The following is a 17,364-nucleotide window of genomic DNA, read 5'->3' as shown; positions in this document are numbered from 1 at the left end:
TTCTGCAAAGCCCCTTGCCTCCCTAAAACAATTTCCCCTTTGCAGTGCCCCACACATCCAACATCATGGCCCCAAGCCACGTCAGCGTGAACAAACCACAGAGTGAAATTGTAACCATTCAGGAAAGAGGAGTCTTTAATTTGGGCTTAAAATAGCCCACAGCCTGAGAGTTGGGGGGGAGGGGTACCAGGAGCAAGGTGTAATCGCAGGAATGGGCATAGGAGACCCACCCTGGGATGACTGAGCGGGGGCTATGGGCTGATAGAAAGACAGACATAGAGGTTGGGGGTCTCGGCTGGAGTCCCCCACAGCTCATTTAGTATTGTCTTTTTGAATCTCTTTTCATAATGGAAGAGTGAATGACATGGCAATAAAAATACATGGCAACTACTTACTCTGTCTGGAGTGGTGTATCTTCTCCCCCTCTTTCCTCACAACTCTGTACAGGCATCACTGTAATATTAGCTATGATCAGAGCCACCATGCTGCTGAACTCCTGGGTCACTATGCATATTATATGCTTCAGGGGTGCCATTCTCACTGTATACTCTTGAACACGTCCCCTGGAGTTCTGGAAGCACCAGTACTGGTGATAATAAGAGCAAGGAGATGTGAAGTATTTATGGGCTAGACATTACCCTGTCCTCTTGATATTCATAAACTAGATTAATTCTCAACCCAACCCACGGAGGAAGACACTGTGATTATCTCCACTTTACAGATAAGGAAGTGGAGACACAGAGAATTTAAATAACTTACTGTATCGTGATGCTAAGTAAGCCACATGTAGATTAACCTTCAGTCCAACCCTCGTGCCCACACTTAACCAGTATGTATCACCCTCCATGTTAATATTGTGGTTTTTATTCTTCTTGTTATTATAGTGCTGCCTGTCTTAGTCAGCTTGGGACGCTATAACAAAATACCATAGGCTGGGCGGCTTAAACAATAGACATTTATTTCTTATAGTCGTGGAAGCTGGAAATCTGAGGTCAAGGTGTCAACATGGTTGAGTTCTAATGGAAGCTGTCTTCCCAGCTTGCAGTGGGTGCCTTCTCTCTGTGTCCTCACATGAGGAAGAGAGTGCTCTGATGTCTCTTCCTCTTCTTACAGGGCACTCATCTCATCATGGGGTGCTACCCACATGATCACATCTAAACATAATTACCTTCCAAGGCATCACCTCCAAATATCATCACACTGGGGATTAGGGCTTCAACATAAGAATTTTGGGGAGACACATTCAGTTATAACACTGACATTTCCTTATTTTCGAACCTTACTGGGTTATGTAAGCTCCTAGATCAGGGGTCAGCAAACATTCTCTGTAAAGGACCACATAGTACATATTTAGGCCCTGGGGACCATACAGTCTCAATAGCAACTACTCAACTTTGCCCGTGTAGCACGAAAGCAGCCATAGACAATCTATAAATGGATGAGTGTGGCTGTGTTCCAGAAAAACTGTATTTATGGATACTGAAATTTGAATTTCATATATTTTTATGTGTCATAAATATTATTCTTCTTTTGATTTTTCAACCATTTAAAAATATAAAAACCATTCCTAGCTCATGGGCCATACAGAAACAGGCAGTGGGCTCGATTTGGCCTGTAGGCCATAGCTTACTGACCTCTGTTTTAGAGCACAGGGATTTGGAGGGTTAGGTATTTATTTTAAATCCATGCCTTCCCAGGATCTCTTGATTTTGACCCTCAGTCTGCGTCCGTAAATGCTGATTGAATGAATTACTGCATGGTAGGCTCTCTCTCAGGTATACTAGATGATTCTGGGATACTGCTGATTTTCAGAGAATGAGTACAAAGTTTCCTTTTCTCAAAGGAGGAGTTGGAAATTCAGTTCTTGTCACAATTGCTAGAAGAGGGCAGGAGCCTCCCTTCAGGGATTTTTGTAGAAGAGTGAAAAGAGAATTTTTTTTTTTACATGAAGTGTAGAGATTTATTCTTTGCAAATAGACCTACAGAACGTGATTCGTAATAGGAAACAGATTTCCCCCTGAAGATAAATGGAATGTCCCCACCTCCCAAACTGAGAAGAGAATTGTTTCCTCTTTACAAAGGAAACAAATTGGATTCTCAAAGGAATAATCAGAGAAGTTTTTTAAATTGTCATAATAAGCAAGATATGGTTTCATGAATGATGAAAGGGATATTTGCCTCTTTGGGTCTGGACATGCAGGACTGGTTGGAGAATCAGATGAGCCCTTCTCTCTCCCAACCTAGTTCTTGTCCCTAGGCATTCTGTCAGTGCCAGATGGGGGAGAGTGGCTCCTGCCTGAATGGGGTTGGTGGGTCCATCGCTGTCTCAATGGCTTACTATAAAGACATCCTCTTTCTTTCCAGCTCTTCTTCTTCAGCACACTATTGAAAAAGGTACCTATTCCTCAGCCAAGTTTCCTGCTAGCTATATTCATTTTGGTCCATGGGAGAGGGCATTACTAATGGGAGACTTGCCTGAGCAAAGGCGTGGTGCTTGAAATGAGCCTGGTGGATGTGGGGGACCTGCCCGGATAGATGAGCTCTTTGTGCCACACTTAGAGGCAGCCAGGGCACAAGGCTGAGGCCTATTGCCTTGCTGAAGGGAGAGAAGCATTATGATGTTGTTGGGCATGGACTCCAAGAGTTGGTATAGAAGTAAGAGTGTCTGGGTAAGGGAGGAGCTATAATCATTTGATCCAAAAACTTGAATTTTCCCCTTCTTTGCTGGATCTTGGACATGTGGATGGAAGTCTCACACAACACTTGCCCTCTGGTTGTTCATGATTAAGTAGACAGATTCAATTCTTTTAAGTCCTTCAATTCCCTGAGACATAGAGGAGCAGAGAGCAAGGAGCCCTGACAATCCAGCCTGCCCTCCAGAATCACTACCTTGTGGATAATACTTAGATGTGTGAACTGGGGAAAGTTATTTAACCTCTAGGGAGCTCAGTTTTCTGTAAAATGGGGATAATAATAGTACCTACCTCTTAGAATTGCTGTGAGCACTTAAAGGAGTTGAACAGTGTCTGGCACATAGTGAGAACTCAGTACATGTCAAACTATTATTATTATTAATTAGTATTATGCTTTCCAGAAGTTACAATTTCCTACATTTGTACAGCTCTCTTTTAATTCACAAAGCCCTTCTCTTGAATATTTTATCATCTCCAAAGCCCACTGAGGTTCAGTAGGTACTATTAACCCCCTCTGCAGATGAGCAGAGTGGCTTGCCCCAACTATACAATTATTTATGGAACTGTGTTATGAGCCCTAAGGCTGCAGCCCCTGGTCTGATTGTCATCAACTCTGTGCCATTCTGCCTCCTTGCAGGAGTACAGGGCCACATCAGCCCCATGGGTGATGTCCAGATATGTACGAAGTGTTCTCTGCTCTCAAGGAGCGTATAGTCTGGTTGAGATTTGAAGAGCCTCGCTCTAGGAAGTAGAGAGCCTACATACAAATGAAAGCCACTTTTGCTGTCTCCAGCAAGAGAAAGCAGGCCAGAAGTGGACTGGCCGGGAGTCTTCTATGGTACCATCAGATGACACCCAGAATTTTCTTGTACTGAACCTGCAAAGACCTGTCTCTGATTTCCTGCATGTCACTCAGCAAATTCCCTCCATGTGTGAAATGAGCAATGGAGCCAACTCTCTGGTGGATGGTGTTAGCTCCAAGTTGCATCACATTCCACCCCCTCCTCCTTCGCAACAGACCTTAACATTATTCTATGATTACTTCGCATCATCCTTCCCAAATGTGCATCAAATTAAAGAGTTATTAGGGCATGGCAGGACATGTTTATGGGGAAGAATTTCCTTTAAAGTCACAGCTCAGCCTGAACTCACTTTATTAGTGTTTATACAAAGTATGTCGTCGTCTGTTCCAGTGCGATCCATGTTTATATTCCTGCAGCAATCATTGCATTCCTTGGGCTGCTCCTTCCTGTTTTCTTAAAGTGATTGCTGCACCTATATTAAAAGTTAATAGTGAGTGTGGTCTATGGCTGTCAGGTTTGGAGATGTGCACCATTCAGAGAATGACATTTAACCACATGTCCTGCAAATAGTATAGACTTTTAAGTGGACAACAAGGGGCATTCCTTAAGAACAAAGGCATTGTGGACAGTCAGGGCCCCTTGTGAGTACTCCCTTTGTCACTCACCTCTGTTGTAGGTTATTGTGGCTCTAGCTAGGATGACCATTTGTGCTGATTTGCTCAGAACAGTCCCAACTTCTGCCTCTTTTCCTGATGTAATCATTAATGGCATCGCCTTTGACTCACAGAAACACTCAAGTTTGGATGAGAAATTATATGATCACTCTAGTTCCAACTGGTGCTCAGATTTATTGGTACAAATGAAACACTAACATTGACTTTGGATCTCAAGGCATTGTCAATGAAAGGCAAATGTAACTCAGAAGTGTTGATAAAGAACTAGGTTCAGAACATTCAGTCATTCAACAAATGTTTATTTGTGCTTTTTATGTGCCAGACATTGTGTTGGACCCTGGGGATTCAAACATAAGTAAGATATGGCCTCAACTCCCAAGAAGTTGGAGTTTATTGGTTTAGCTAAAATTTGGGGTATGTTAAGGAAATTCTCTAATCAGATCATTTTAGCTTGCCTTTCACCCTTCAGGACTCTATTTATTTCTTGCAAGTTGATTGCTAAGTTCTCAGGCTCTGACATCTGACTGTCTAGATACAAATGCCCTTGGTGTACTTATCAACTTGTGATCATAGATAAGGGTCCTAATCTCCCTGTGCCTCCATTTGTTCATTCATAACATGGGACTAATAATAGCATCAACCTTGCAGGCTGGTTGTAAGGATTACAAGAGGCGCTGAATGTGAAGTACTTAGAATAGTGCTTGGCACATGGTAAACACCCAACACACGTTGACTTTTGCATAATAATTACTCACTCCACAGATATTTATTTAGACTATAATGTGGGCTGGCTGCAGCTTTTCTACCTCTGTTGACGAGAACTTAGGTGGCCTTCTTAAAAACATAATTTAAGGTAGTGTACTAATGGAGTTCAAAGCCTGTGAGAATTTTCATGGGTAAGAGTTCAGGATCAGTGAGATTCTGACCCTGGGGGAATCAATCAGTTTATTTTCCTTTTAAAGATTGGGGGTGGATAGCTTATCCAAGATCATGCTATGGGTTAGAAACAGATCATAGAGAAAAATCCTGGATGTTTAGCTTCTAGGCCTTTCTTTCCCACTCTGCCAAACTGTCACGTGTATCAGTCAGCACAGATAAGGCTATGCAGCAGAAACAAATAAATCCAGATGTAGCCGTGGCAAAACAACAACATTGTATTACTTCCTTATACCAGAGTCCAGTGCAGTTGGTCTGGGTAGTGGGCTATGCTCCATATGGTCTCTCAGGAACCTAGGTTCCTTCTATCATAGAACACCATTTTTGACACATGGTCTACACGTGTCAAGGAAGACAAGGAAAGAGAGTGTAATGTGAAGGATGTTTTATGGGCTTGCCTGGAAATGGCTTATACCACTTCCATCTACATTTCTTTAACCAGAAATCAGTCACATGGTGCCAGGAAATTTAATCTTGCTGCTTACCTAAGAGGAAAATGAAATGGTTTTGTGAACTCATAGCATTGTTCCTGCCATTTCATGTGCCCAATATTTCTTGACCCATTTTCAAAGGCTGACCCCGATCTTTTGAGATTTTGGTCTCCTAATTCCCAGGGATTTGTGGAGCCATTTTTTTTTTTAAGTGCTCTTGTATATAGAGTGGAGAAGGGTTTTAAGAATGGACCTTCTAGGAAGAATTTGGAAGGGTTTGAGATTTCTGGGCATGATAAAGTGGACATATAGACTGAACTCTTTTGGATTAATAGTTGTTACCTGGAGGTTATTGTTCAGAAAGAAATAAGTTGCCTTAAATCATCATAGGAAGAATTTGGGAATGATTTATTTTTCATTTATTTATTTATTTTTTTCCCTGAAACTCAGGGCTAGAATAGTCTGGGGTGGGGGGTGTCATGAAGGAAGAGATTGAAGGACGTGCTTGAGTGGGACTAGGAGGATCTGGGAGAAAGAGCTGTGGATTAGACTCCATGCCCCTTCACATTTGTTAAGCACTGAGGTCCCTAACCTATTCTGCATCTTTCTGTGCTCACATTTTTATGAATAATAATCAACAAATTGATGGTAATGATTACCTATTGAGTATTTACTACATGACCAGCCCTGTGCTAAATTACTTTATCATCTCATTTACCCCTCATAACATCCTAGGAAGTAGGTGCTGTTATTATACCCATTTTACAGGTGAGAAAACAGACTCTTAGGGATGAGTTAAGGAATTTGCCTAAAACCATTACTACTGTCATAAAATTTGAGCCCAGCCTGTCTGATTATAGCACCTGCTTTCTTAAGCATTATGCTCTGGAGCAGAGATCTCAAACAGTGCTTGTAAGGGCCAAGCAGGCGGCATAAGTCAGGGAAGCAGATGAATGGGACTAATGAATAGCAAAGTCCGTATCTTGTCCAAAATGGGCAGTTACCTCTTAGCTTCAGTTTCCAGTGGCCATGAAAGCCCAGAGGGTCAGATCATCTGATTTTTTAGAGACAATCTAGAATTCTAGATTTGTATGTGAAATGCTCCCAAATTGGCAATTAGTTTATAAATGCTAAAATCATACTGAGGACCAGACAAACCATGTCTGCAGGCCAGAATTGGCCCATGGGCTATGAGTTTGCAAGTTCTACTCTACTGCCTCCAGCAAAGAGCTAGATATGTCCCCTGTATGCCCTTCATGCTGGAGCATGAAACTGAACAGAGCAAGACAGGGGCCAGTGGGGAGCCCTCCTGCTGCAGGGAGAGGAAGAGTGGAGACCCATGCTCACCCCTCCTCCTTGCAGAGCCCTCACCACCCCCACATCCAACCATTCAGGTTGCCCCTCTGTCTGGCTGTTCTCCTCCCTGCAGGTAGCTGTCTGCAAAGCACTGGCTGCAAACTTTTGCAGGTGTAAAATTATATATGCGAGAGTGTTGCCAAGCCAGAAATTTAGCCCAGGGAGGCTTAGTTCCCAAACAACTGAGGTAGTGTGAAGCCAGTTTTTTAAATCAAATTCAGTCATTTCTCTCCCGAATGCGTGTATGTGTTTTTAAACTTGTATGTGGTTATGTAACTGATGAGGATGAAGTGAAAAAGTCAGAGAATAATTCAGTAATGTCTCTGTTGTGCAGTAAGACATGAGATGGAAGCTCTTTGAGGGGATCCATAGTGAAATGTGGCTGCGTGTGACCTAGTGGGATGGTGATTTGATGATTCTTGAACACATACTGCTTTCTCTCTTCCATCAGGGAAGATGAATGGATGGCTGGGGAGAGAAAGCAAAGAAAGGAAGGCAACCGTATGGGTAGGGCCATCTGAGCAGCTTCTAAGAACTGCCCTTGGGCCCATCAAAGAACATCTTCTTTTGGCCAGATTTCCAGGTCTTAAATGGCTTTGGCTCTGCTGGTCACTTTAGCCATGAGAAGAGTCCTATTTCAACTGGGCCACTTCTTTGAACATTTTGGCAGGGAGAGGGAAGAGTACGTGAGTAATATATATTTATTGTGGAAAACATTGATAGTCCTAAGAAGCAAAATGTAAAACATTTAAGAAAAAACAACAAAACTCGTTGCCCCAGAATCCAGAGAATACTAGTGTACATTTCTCTGAGTGTCTCCAAGGGACCTCACTTCATCCAAGGTGTCTGGGAGGAAGTGAGGGGAGTATGATCTGTGGTTTTGGCTCCCACGGAGCTTCACACTCCTCTGGGAGACGAGGCAAACACACAGGAAACAGGCAGCACACACGAGGTGGAAGGAAATGTGATGAAAGGCCAAAATGGATTGTGCAGAGGCTAAATGATGCAGAAGTTCAGAAGTTCAGAGAAGGGAGAGATCAGTGCAGGATGGAGAGGCTGGGAAAGCTGCAGAGAGGAGACTGGGCGGGCGGGGGGGGGGGGGGGGCGGTGTTTCACAAAGCCTGAAGAGAGGTCTTATGTTTCACGAGGTAGCCGAAACAAAGTACCACAAACTGGGTGGCTTAAATCAACAGAGATGCATTCTGTTACACTTCTTGGGGCTAGAAGTCTGAAATCAAGGAGTCAGTATGGCCATGCTCACTCTGAAATCTGTAGTGGGTTGTGGGGGGGAATCTTTCCTCGCCTCTTCCTATCTTCTGGTAGTGGCTGGTGATCCGTGGCATTCATTGATTTGTAGTTCCCTCACTCCAGTGTCTGCTTCTGGTGTCCCCTGGCATTCTCCCTGTGTCTCTGTCTCATTGTCTTATGAGGATTCTAGTCATATTGGATTAAGGCCACACTAATGGCCTCATTTGAAACTAATTCCATCTGCAAAGACCCTATTTCCAGAGAAGGTCACTTTTACAGGTACCAGCAGTTAGGACTTCAGCATATCTTTTGGGGAGACACAATTCACCCCACAATGTAGTGGTAGGACTTAGATGGAGAAAGGATGTTGAAGGCTTCAGAGGCCAGCAAGTAACAGGAACATAAGTGTCAATGGAGTGTCTCACAGAGTCACAAATCTGGAAGGTGCTCAGTAAAGGTCTTTGGACTGAAAGAAGAAAGAATTAAATGAGGCAGGCTAAGAACAGTCATGAGACCCACCTGGATGCAGTGCTATTGCACTGTGAAAGACACTGGCATTTGGGGGAAATGAATCTGGTTGTAGGGGACAGGTTTGATGTCAGGGGAATGAATCTGGTTGTAAGGGACAGGTTTGATGTCAGGGGAAATAGGTTGAGGGCTGTTAAGTCAGTTACTTCCCTGCTTGACCTCTTCTGTGGTTCCTAGTGCTGAAGGCATGAAAGCTGCCCCCTGGATGCCCCAGAGTCTGGGTGCCACCTGCCTGTGATCCTATTTGGTTTTACTCTGCTCCAATCACCTGAACTTTCTGTTGCTTAGACCCTCCAAATGCTTTCTCTCTTTAGAGCCTTTGTGATTCTGTTCCTGTACTTGGAAATGTCTCCCTTCAACCTCTCATCTGGTTCTTTCTTTCCCTTCAAGTCTCAGACCCAAGGTCTCTCCTGACCACCCTTCCTAATGCTCCCACTTCCTCCCGTGCCCACTTTCATTCCCTTCACCTCACCCTGAAATGATTTTCTAGTTATTTCTTTGTAATCTGTAGTTCTTTTGTTAATTTGTGGTTGCCTCTGTCCCCCTGTGTTAGTTTTCCATTGCTGTGTAACAGTCTTACCATAAACTTGGCTTAAAACAACTCCCATTTATTACCTTACAGTTAGATAGTGGCCTCTGCTTCAAGGTTTCACACAGCTTTTAGGGGGAGAATGTGGTCTCATCTGAAGGCTCAACTGGGATGGATCCACTTCCAAGCTCTTGAGGTTATTGGCAGAATTGCAGTCTAATAGATTGAAGACTTCAGACTCCTGGTGGTTATCTTCAGTTCCTCATTGGTTGTTTGTGGGGGCTGTCCTCAGTTCCTTGCCATGTGTGCCTCCCTAATATGATTACTTCCTCATCATAAGTAACAAGGGAAAGAGTGTCCTAGCAGGATGGGCATTATAGTTGTATATAATATAATCACAGAAGTGCCATCCTGTCACCTTGCCATATTATAACAATGAGAAGGAAGTCAGTAGGTCCTCCTTTGCTCAAGGAGAAGAGATTACTCAAGGGTGCTAATACCAGGAGATGGGGATCATGTAAGCCACCCTAGAGTTTGTCTGCCACACTCACCAAGGAATAAAAGTTCCTTGAAAGGAATAATTTTTGCTGTTGTTGTTCAAAATGCTATCCCTAGCCATAAACACAGTACCAGGTCCAGAGTAGGTGTATAATAAAGGCCTATTGTAGGAATAAAGGAAGGATGAAGAGAGCAAGAGAAAGAGGGAGGAAAGGAGGAAAGATAGAAAGAAGGAATGTCCTGCTTTCCCCTGTAACATGCTTTAACAGCCAAACAAATCTTGCAGTTATCCTAAAGCAATGACTCTGGGATTTTATACATGCTGCTTCTTTGACCTAGAATCCTTTTCCTCTCTCTCACATATTTCCATGCCAACCAGCCTAGCTATGGCCAACTCATTCTTGAAGCCTCAATTAAAACATTACCTTTTTCTGGAAGCTTCTCCTGATCCTTAAAACTTGGTATACCCTCCTGTAAGCTTTTGTTTATAGCTCTAGCACAGTATAGAACAGGAGTCTGTAAACTGTAGCTCCCTGACCCAATCTGGCCTTCAGCCTGTTTTGCAAATAAAGTTTTATTGGAGCACAGCCATACCTGTTAGTTTGTGTACTGTCTGTGCTACATAGCTGAGTTGAATAGCTGTGATGAAAAATATGGCTAGCAAAACCTAAATTATTTACTATTCGGTTCTTTACAGAAAAAGTTCAATAACACTTAGTGTAGACTGTTTAGCACAGTCTATGGGAGTTGACCCTTTATTTATTTCTTCCCCACTATACTTGCTCAGTGTCAGAGACCATGCCAGTCTTGTTTACACCTGTGTCCTAGCATTTAATAAAGTACCTGAAACTTAGTGGTTAAAACAATTTATTGAATGAATGATATATCAGTCAGAAAATGAAATAGGTGGGAAAACTCAAATTAGGATTATATAAAGAAGATTGATTTACAAAGGGACTATTTCAGTAGTTAGGTGTGGTTCAGGGAACCAGGACTAGAAGCTAGAGCTGTTACTACCTCTGAGCCAGAAGAGATTAGAGAAGACAACTGTTCTGGAACCAGGAAGTGGTCCACCATGAAGAGGAGTCGTGACCTTTGGCAGAGATACTAGCTAACCTGAGTGACCTCTCAGGGAGGGAACCGGGAGAATAAATACACTCTCCTCACTTTGTTTTCTTCCCCCATCTCCTGCTTAACTCAAAGTAAAACAGAAGGGCACAGCAGCCAGCCTTGTGATGTGGTCCATTCAGGTTAGCCTGCCCTGGGTAGAGAGTGAATAACTGAAATGGAGACCAAAGCTCCTTCACTAAATTACTCTGATTTGATTGGAACTTCTTCTTTGCTAGTGGTAAACAAGGGGTCAGGCTGGACCACAAGACATCTTAATTCTGGCCCCTCTTACCACTTTCCTAAGCAGAGTCCCCCAGATTAGGCTTTGAGATTTTGAACGTGAATGCATCACACCATCCTTGCTCAGAAGCTTGCTGTCCTTGTCCTCAGACTCTTCACTTCTCTGTGATCCCCATCATGGCCCCTGCTGTCTGATTGCTAATGCTCCATGGACTCAAGATCACATTCTTAACATCTAATTTTGTATATTCTTACATTGTTCTCTAAGTAGCTCGTAAAACAGTCCATCTCCTCAAATAGACTGCAAACTGAGGGCAAAGACTGGGCCATATTTTTAAGCCCACTTGGTTCTGGGCCCCCAAAATACAAGAATTATAGATCTTAAAATTATCAGGACTTTATCGGTCATGTCATCCAGCTTCCTACCCATCACTAGTACATCCTGTCTGGCATGAGTTAACTACTAATCTGGGCTTATATACCCCTGTAATAGGGAATTACTTCATTGTAAGGCAGCCCTTCCAAGTTTACCTTATACTGAGATATCTTCTTTCCTGAAACCCAGAAGGCATCACTCTGTATACACGTGCTGTATGGGGGCAGGTGGTCTTAAAGTCTGATCCGAACTGATGGTGTATTCTCTAACTTTGTAGGTTGCACCATCATAGAGAAACATCTTTTTTTTTTTTTTTTAAAGATTTTCTTTATTCATTTGACAGAGAGAGAGACAGCCAGAGAGAGAGGGAACACAAGCAGGGGAGTGGGAGAGGAAGAAGCAGGCTCCCAGTGGAAGAGCCTGATGTGGGGCTCGATCCCAGGACTCCGGGATCACGCCCCGAGCCGAAGGCAGACGCCTAATGACTGAGCCACCCAGGCACCCCAAGAAACATCTTTTTTTTTTGACACCAGTCCTAACTTCCACCTCTGCATCCTCTCCCTGCAAGTTGTTGTCTGTGAGTGAAAAATTAACGACTCTGACTGCTGTTTAGAATGTACTTCCTCACATAGTTTATCTATCGAGCCTCATGGTAATCCTGTAGCGCTGGTGTTCTTGGTCATATTTTATAAAAGTCTCAACAATAATACGAACAACTGGGGTTAAACAAGTTTAAGTGACATTCCCAGAGTCACCCAGCTAAGAAGGAAGAGGGGACTCAAATCTATATCTTCTGGGTTTGGTATTGAAGCCCTTTTCTCCACACTACACTGTTTTTACTGCTCTCTCTTCCCAGATGTGCCACAGCAAAAAGAACATTTTGCTGGAATGCCACAGAATGAATCAAAAGAAGAATGTGAATATACGTGTGCCAAGTTAGGGACAGTGGCCTGCCCCAGAACATTTTTGTTTCATTTTTCCAATGTTGTTCTGAATTCCTCATCCTCCCCACCCCATCCAAGGTGTCAAACAGATGTGAAAATACCACAAAGCTGCGACTCACAGCACTGGTTGTTGATTCACTGATTGGGATGGGGAAAAATAATGCAGGAGATTACCCTGGCGATGCCTGTTTATATAGGCAATATGGTAGATGATGAGCAACATGGCAGAAACCAGACATGGATAAAAACAGCAGGAAAGCACCCTCACCCCATCTAGCTTGCAGAGGGTCTCAGTACCCCCACTGGCCCAGACCTCACTGGGAGACAAAAAAGGAAATGGGCCATCTTGGCTGGAATGGGAAGCAATGAAGTCACCAGGAGTGCCCTTTGCTTTCTTCAAGATGGGATGGGAAATTCTATTCTGTACTGTTCTGTTCTATTTATTTATTCATTTATCCATTCATTTTTCTTTCAGTCAGCAGTTAACCTGATATAGTAGAAAATGCTTAGAGTCTAGCTAAAGATGGGGAGCATGATGTGATAAAAAAACATGTCCTCTGCATTCAGAGATCCCAAGTTCACATCCCAGCCATTGCCACTTACTGGTTATATGACTTCATGGCAAGTTGCTTTATTAGTAAAATCTAAACTGGATTGGGGTGGGGGAAATTATGCGTCAGCTTCCTCATGTGAAGAATGGGATAATAATAGTACCTACCATGTATGATTGCTGTCTGGATAAGAGAAAATGAACGTACAGTTTTTAGTACAATGGCTGGTGTATAGTTTGGGCCCAGCAAACATCAGCTCTTATTAAAGCTTATCTTCAGTATTTTTATCTGTTTAAGGAAGATAATTACACCTACTCTTCAGAACTGTTGCAAAGAGAAAGAAAAAAAAAAAAAAGATGAAAAGATCCTGACTCAAAGACATTGCATTTGTCAGTGTAGACTGCTATAACAAATATGCCCAAAATTTCAGTAGCTTTAAGAATTATTTCTTTAATGTGTCCGAGTTTTATATAGGTAAATGGAGAGACAGGGGAGGGGAGGTCTGTATTCCATGCAGTTAATCAAGGACCCAGGGTCTTTCTGTCTGCCATTCTTAGAGTCCTCCACTGGATTTACTGAATTCAGCCCAAGCAGGGTGAAGAAAAAGAGCATGGAGGATTGGGCAGGAAGTGTTATTGGTCAAGCCTGAAGGCAGCATATATAACCTCTGCCCATGTAATATTGAGAACTCAGTCACATGGTTTCACCTCCCTGCCAGGGAGACTGAGAAATGTATGCTATCTGTGTACACCAGAGGAAAAATGATTTGGGGGACAACTTGCCAGTCTCTGCCACAATGTTCAATGAATGGTACCCACTACTGTGATTACTAATATAACACCAGGGTGATTCTCATGGTGTCCTAAGGCTCATTTGGAGAGATAGGCAACCCTAATTATGCAGTCTTTACCCCTAAGAACCTGAGAGAAGGGCAGTTCTTTTTTATTCCTAGAATGACAGGGTGTTTTTGGCCCCTGTGAGCCATCTTTGACCATAATGACAGGACTGAGGATTTCAAGGGTGACAGGCAAGCACAGAAGGGACACACCATTGAGAGTCATGTGAAGGGAGTTCCATTGTTAATGGTAAATTTAACATTCAAAAAGTGTCTTTCTCTTCCTTTCTCTTCCATCTCTCTTTTGTTGCCAGGCGAATCACTCCAAAACTTAACGGCTTAAGACACAGTGCTCCTTTTAGTATTCTCCCTTACAGCTTCTGTGGGCAGGAATTCAAGAGTAGTTCAGCTGGGTGATCTGGCTCAGCGTTTCTCATAAGTCATAGCCAGATGGTAGCTGGAGCTGGAATCTCAAAGGTGTTTGTACTTACATACCTGACCTCTAGGCTGGAAAAAATCAAACAGCCAGTGTGAAACCACACGGGCTCCTCCAGCACCTCTCTGTCTCTCCCTGTCTCTGTCTCTCTCTGTCCTCTCACATGGTCTTACCAGTGGTAACTCTAGGCCTTCTGGCAGTTGCTTGCTGCCTTTTCTAATCCAGCCTCAGAAATTCCACAACATCATTCCTGCCCCAGGCTTGTCTAAGCAGTCATGAGGCCTGCTCACTTTCAAGGGAAAGGGACATAGTCTCCACCTCTCGAGGGCAGGCTTGTCAAAGAAACAACTTGCAGACGTGTTTTAATGCCACCCTGCTTCCCTGTCCCACCACTAGAATTGCACTGGCTTCCCATCTAGTGATCATGCTTGCAGATGGTTAGAACTCACACGAGGCTCAGATATACTGATTCTGATTCCATCAAAGACCAAAGCTAAAGGCTAAGAAATCGGTCTGAAGTTCCAGAGTAGCCTGGACTGGAACAGTGGGGGCTGGGAGAGCAACGGGAGCATGAGGTAGTGCAGCCTCTTCTTACTGTCTATTTAATTAATTCCCATTTTCAGCCAAGCCTGCTTGCAGTCAAGGTTCTGCGCCTCTCCCCATCCAAGGTTGCAAGTAGGAGAGGCTTACATAAAGCATGGAGGCTCAGAGAAGTTAAGTAAAATACTGAAACTCACACAGCTGGGAGTAGGGAGTGGGGAGGAGATTTGAACCATGACCTGTCTCACCTCAAAGCCCAGGAGCGTGCTCCCTGACCTCCTTCCTGGCAGTCGGGCAGTGTGTGTGCTGACAGGGCAGCAGAAGATTTGGAAATAGGTGTCTTAGAAATGTGAGAGGGAGGGGCAGCATGAGGGGGCTGCTTGTGGTGCCATCTTACTACTTCTTAGTCACAAAATGTACCCCTCTTACATCTATAGGAAGATCGTCTCCTGGAGATCCCAGGATTCATCTGTAGGCACAGAGTTTGGGATGGTGCAGGCAGCTGCTCTTGATGCATTGAAATTTCAGGGTGGAAGCGGGGGGTGCAGGTTAGAAGGGTGTAGTTCAACTAATGATAGTAACAATAGCTGCCATGATTGAGTCTCTAACAAGGGCCAGGCAAGCTCTGTGTATGTGTCATTTCCTTTGACCTTCATAAAAACCCGTGAGGTTGAGGTAATCACCCCCAGTTTGTGGATGGAGAAGATGAAGTGAACAGCCCATAGGTCACTCAGGAGGTGGCAGGGCAGGGATTCAAACTCAGGGCTGCTTGCCTCTGAAGCTCTGCCTCCTAAACAGAGACTGTGTACCAGGGCAACCCCACAACCTGTCCCCAGCCCCTAGTCCCCAGTGTTTCAGCAGCACACTTTATGCCGCTTCACATAATAAATATTAATTGAAAATATTGGTGCCACAGCCACCAGCACAAACTGCTGAGATATCATGCTGTGTCCTGGTAATTAAACCCTTAGTTGCATTGTCATATCTGCAGTTTTCACTGTCCCCAAACATCAGTTCCAATTGAGACAGGAGTTGAGAAGAATACTCGGGATGAGTATGAGTGTGCACACATTCCTATCTGTGTGCCGCTGTCTGATCCTCACTCAGGCAACCTTTCTTTATTTCTCTGTGTAATTTGTGCTCTTCCTTTACCAGCACTCAACTTAGTCTGAGAAGTCTATATCCTGCCTCTCTCCCTCACAGGCTAGTTAAGAAACACTTGATTGCTATTTTGGGTAGTAGAAAACTGGGTGAGGAAGGGAGGTGGTTCCCAGGTAAGGTTACCCAAGGACTCACTTGATTTTTATTTTGGTATTATTTTCAATATCAGGAGAATAACCCCTCCTCATAAAAAGTGCTGGAATCTGAAGACTGTTTCCCTGTCCCTTTGATACGCTGTAGAGCTCACAAACCCCTCTGAGGCATGACTGCAGGATGGCAACTGTAGGCCCTGGCTAGGAAAACCTAAGAAGTAGGTTGGGGATGAGGATCTGTCATGGGGAAAATGGCCTCATTAGTTCCTGAATGTTCAGGAAAAGAGCAAAGCCAGTTTACAAGTAACTTGTTGAAACTCCAAGGTGGCCAAAACTCTGAAAATTTCTCAAGAAGGTATGGTAGATAGGAATTAGTCAGCATCCATTATTGGGAATTCTAACATATTATTCATGGTCTTATTTTTTTTTTATTTTTATTTTTTTTTGCATCTAGTCTTAGATAATGTTAGTGGACACAGAATATATATACCGTTATTCATAGGTTCATTCCTGACTTTGGTTTTTTCTAACCCTGGTTTTCTGACACCCATGGTGCCCCTTCTCCCCAACACAAATACCACCATAATGCTTTCAATTCTTCCATAGCAAATTCTTCTCTTTGGGACCATTTATAGTGATGTAAACCTACTAGCTGAGGCAGGAGCAATCCACGTAACTGTCTTTACCTAATGTCTGAGATGAGCAAAGGTCCCTCTGCTATGTGCTAGGCACATACTCTCTATATTGGGCTATGGAAATTAAATGAGATATTACCTTTGCCCTCAGGGAGTTTGCAGACTAGCTGGAAAATAAACAAATACCTAGGTAGGTACTAAAGTCAGTCAAGATTCTTTTGGTTTCGAGTGATAGAAAATTCAACTCAAACTGTTTTAAGACAGAATATAAGGGAGATGGGATAGATTGGCTCATGGAATTTCAAAATGCAGAAGTACCTGGCTTCAGGCGTGGGTAGACCCACATACCCGTAGGATAGCACCAGGAGTCAGTCTCTCTTCGACTCTGGAAAACTCTCTCTTCATGGTGGCAAGATGCTTTCTGGCAGTGCTGAACAGGTTGGAAACCCAGTGGGGAGAGAACTATTGGGAATTTGAGTCATGTGTACTTTCCTGAAACAAATACTGTGGTCAGAGGGAGGCAAGATGCTTATAAGCCTAGCCTGGATTAGGTCTGGACCTGGGAAGAGGGGTCAGCCCACTTATGTGACATGATCTGAGAGTTGAGGGAGGGGACTTCCAAAGAAAAAGTTGTTACCCAAAGAAGGGGCAACAGAAGCCAGGCAGCTAAATATAGCAGGGCTCTAGTGTATACATAATGGGTAGCTTATTCCATACAGTATCCTTAAGGTTGGTTGGGCATGCTCAG

The 17,364-nt window shown here is 43.5% G+C and overlaps 1 protein-coding gene across 1 annotated transcript in view; it reads left to right on the top strand.

Annotated features, from left to right (window-relative positions):
- The window catches only part of SLIT3 (slit guidance ligand 3), a 594,031-nt gene that overhangs the window by 28,417 nt on the left and 548,250 nt on the right, over window positions 1-17,364 (top strand). The window lies entirely within an intron of this gene.

This window comes from Ursus arctos, unplaced genomic scaffold, assembly GCF_023065955.2.
Source record: "Ursus arctos isolate Adak ecotype North America unplaced genomic scaffold, UrsArc2.0 scaffold_15, whole genome shotgun sequence".
NCBI classification, from domain to species: domain Eukaryota; kingdom Metazoa; phylum Chordata; class Mammalia; order Carnivora; family Ursidae; genus Ursus; species Ursus arctos.
The sequence above is the reverse complement of the archived record's forward strand: the minus strand, read 5'-3'. Positions and strand labels throughout refer to the sequence as shown.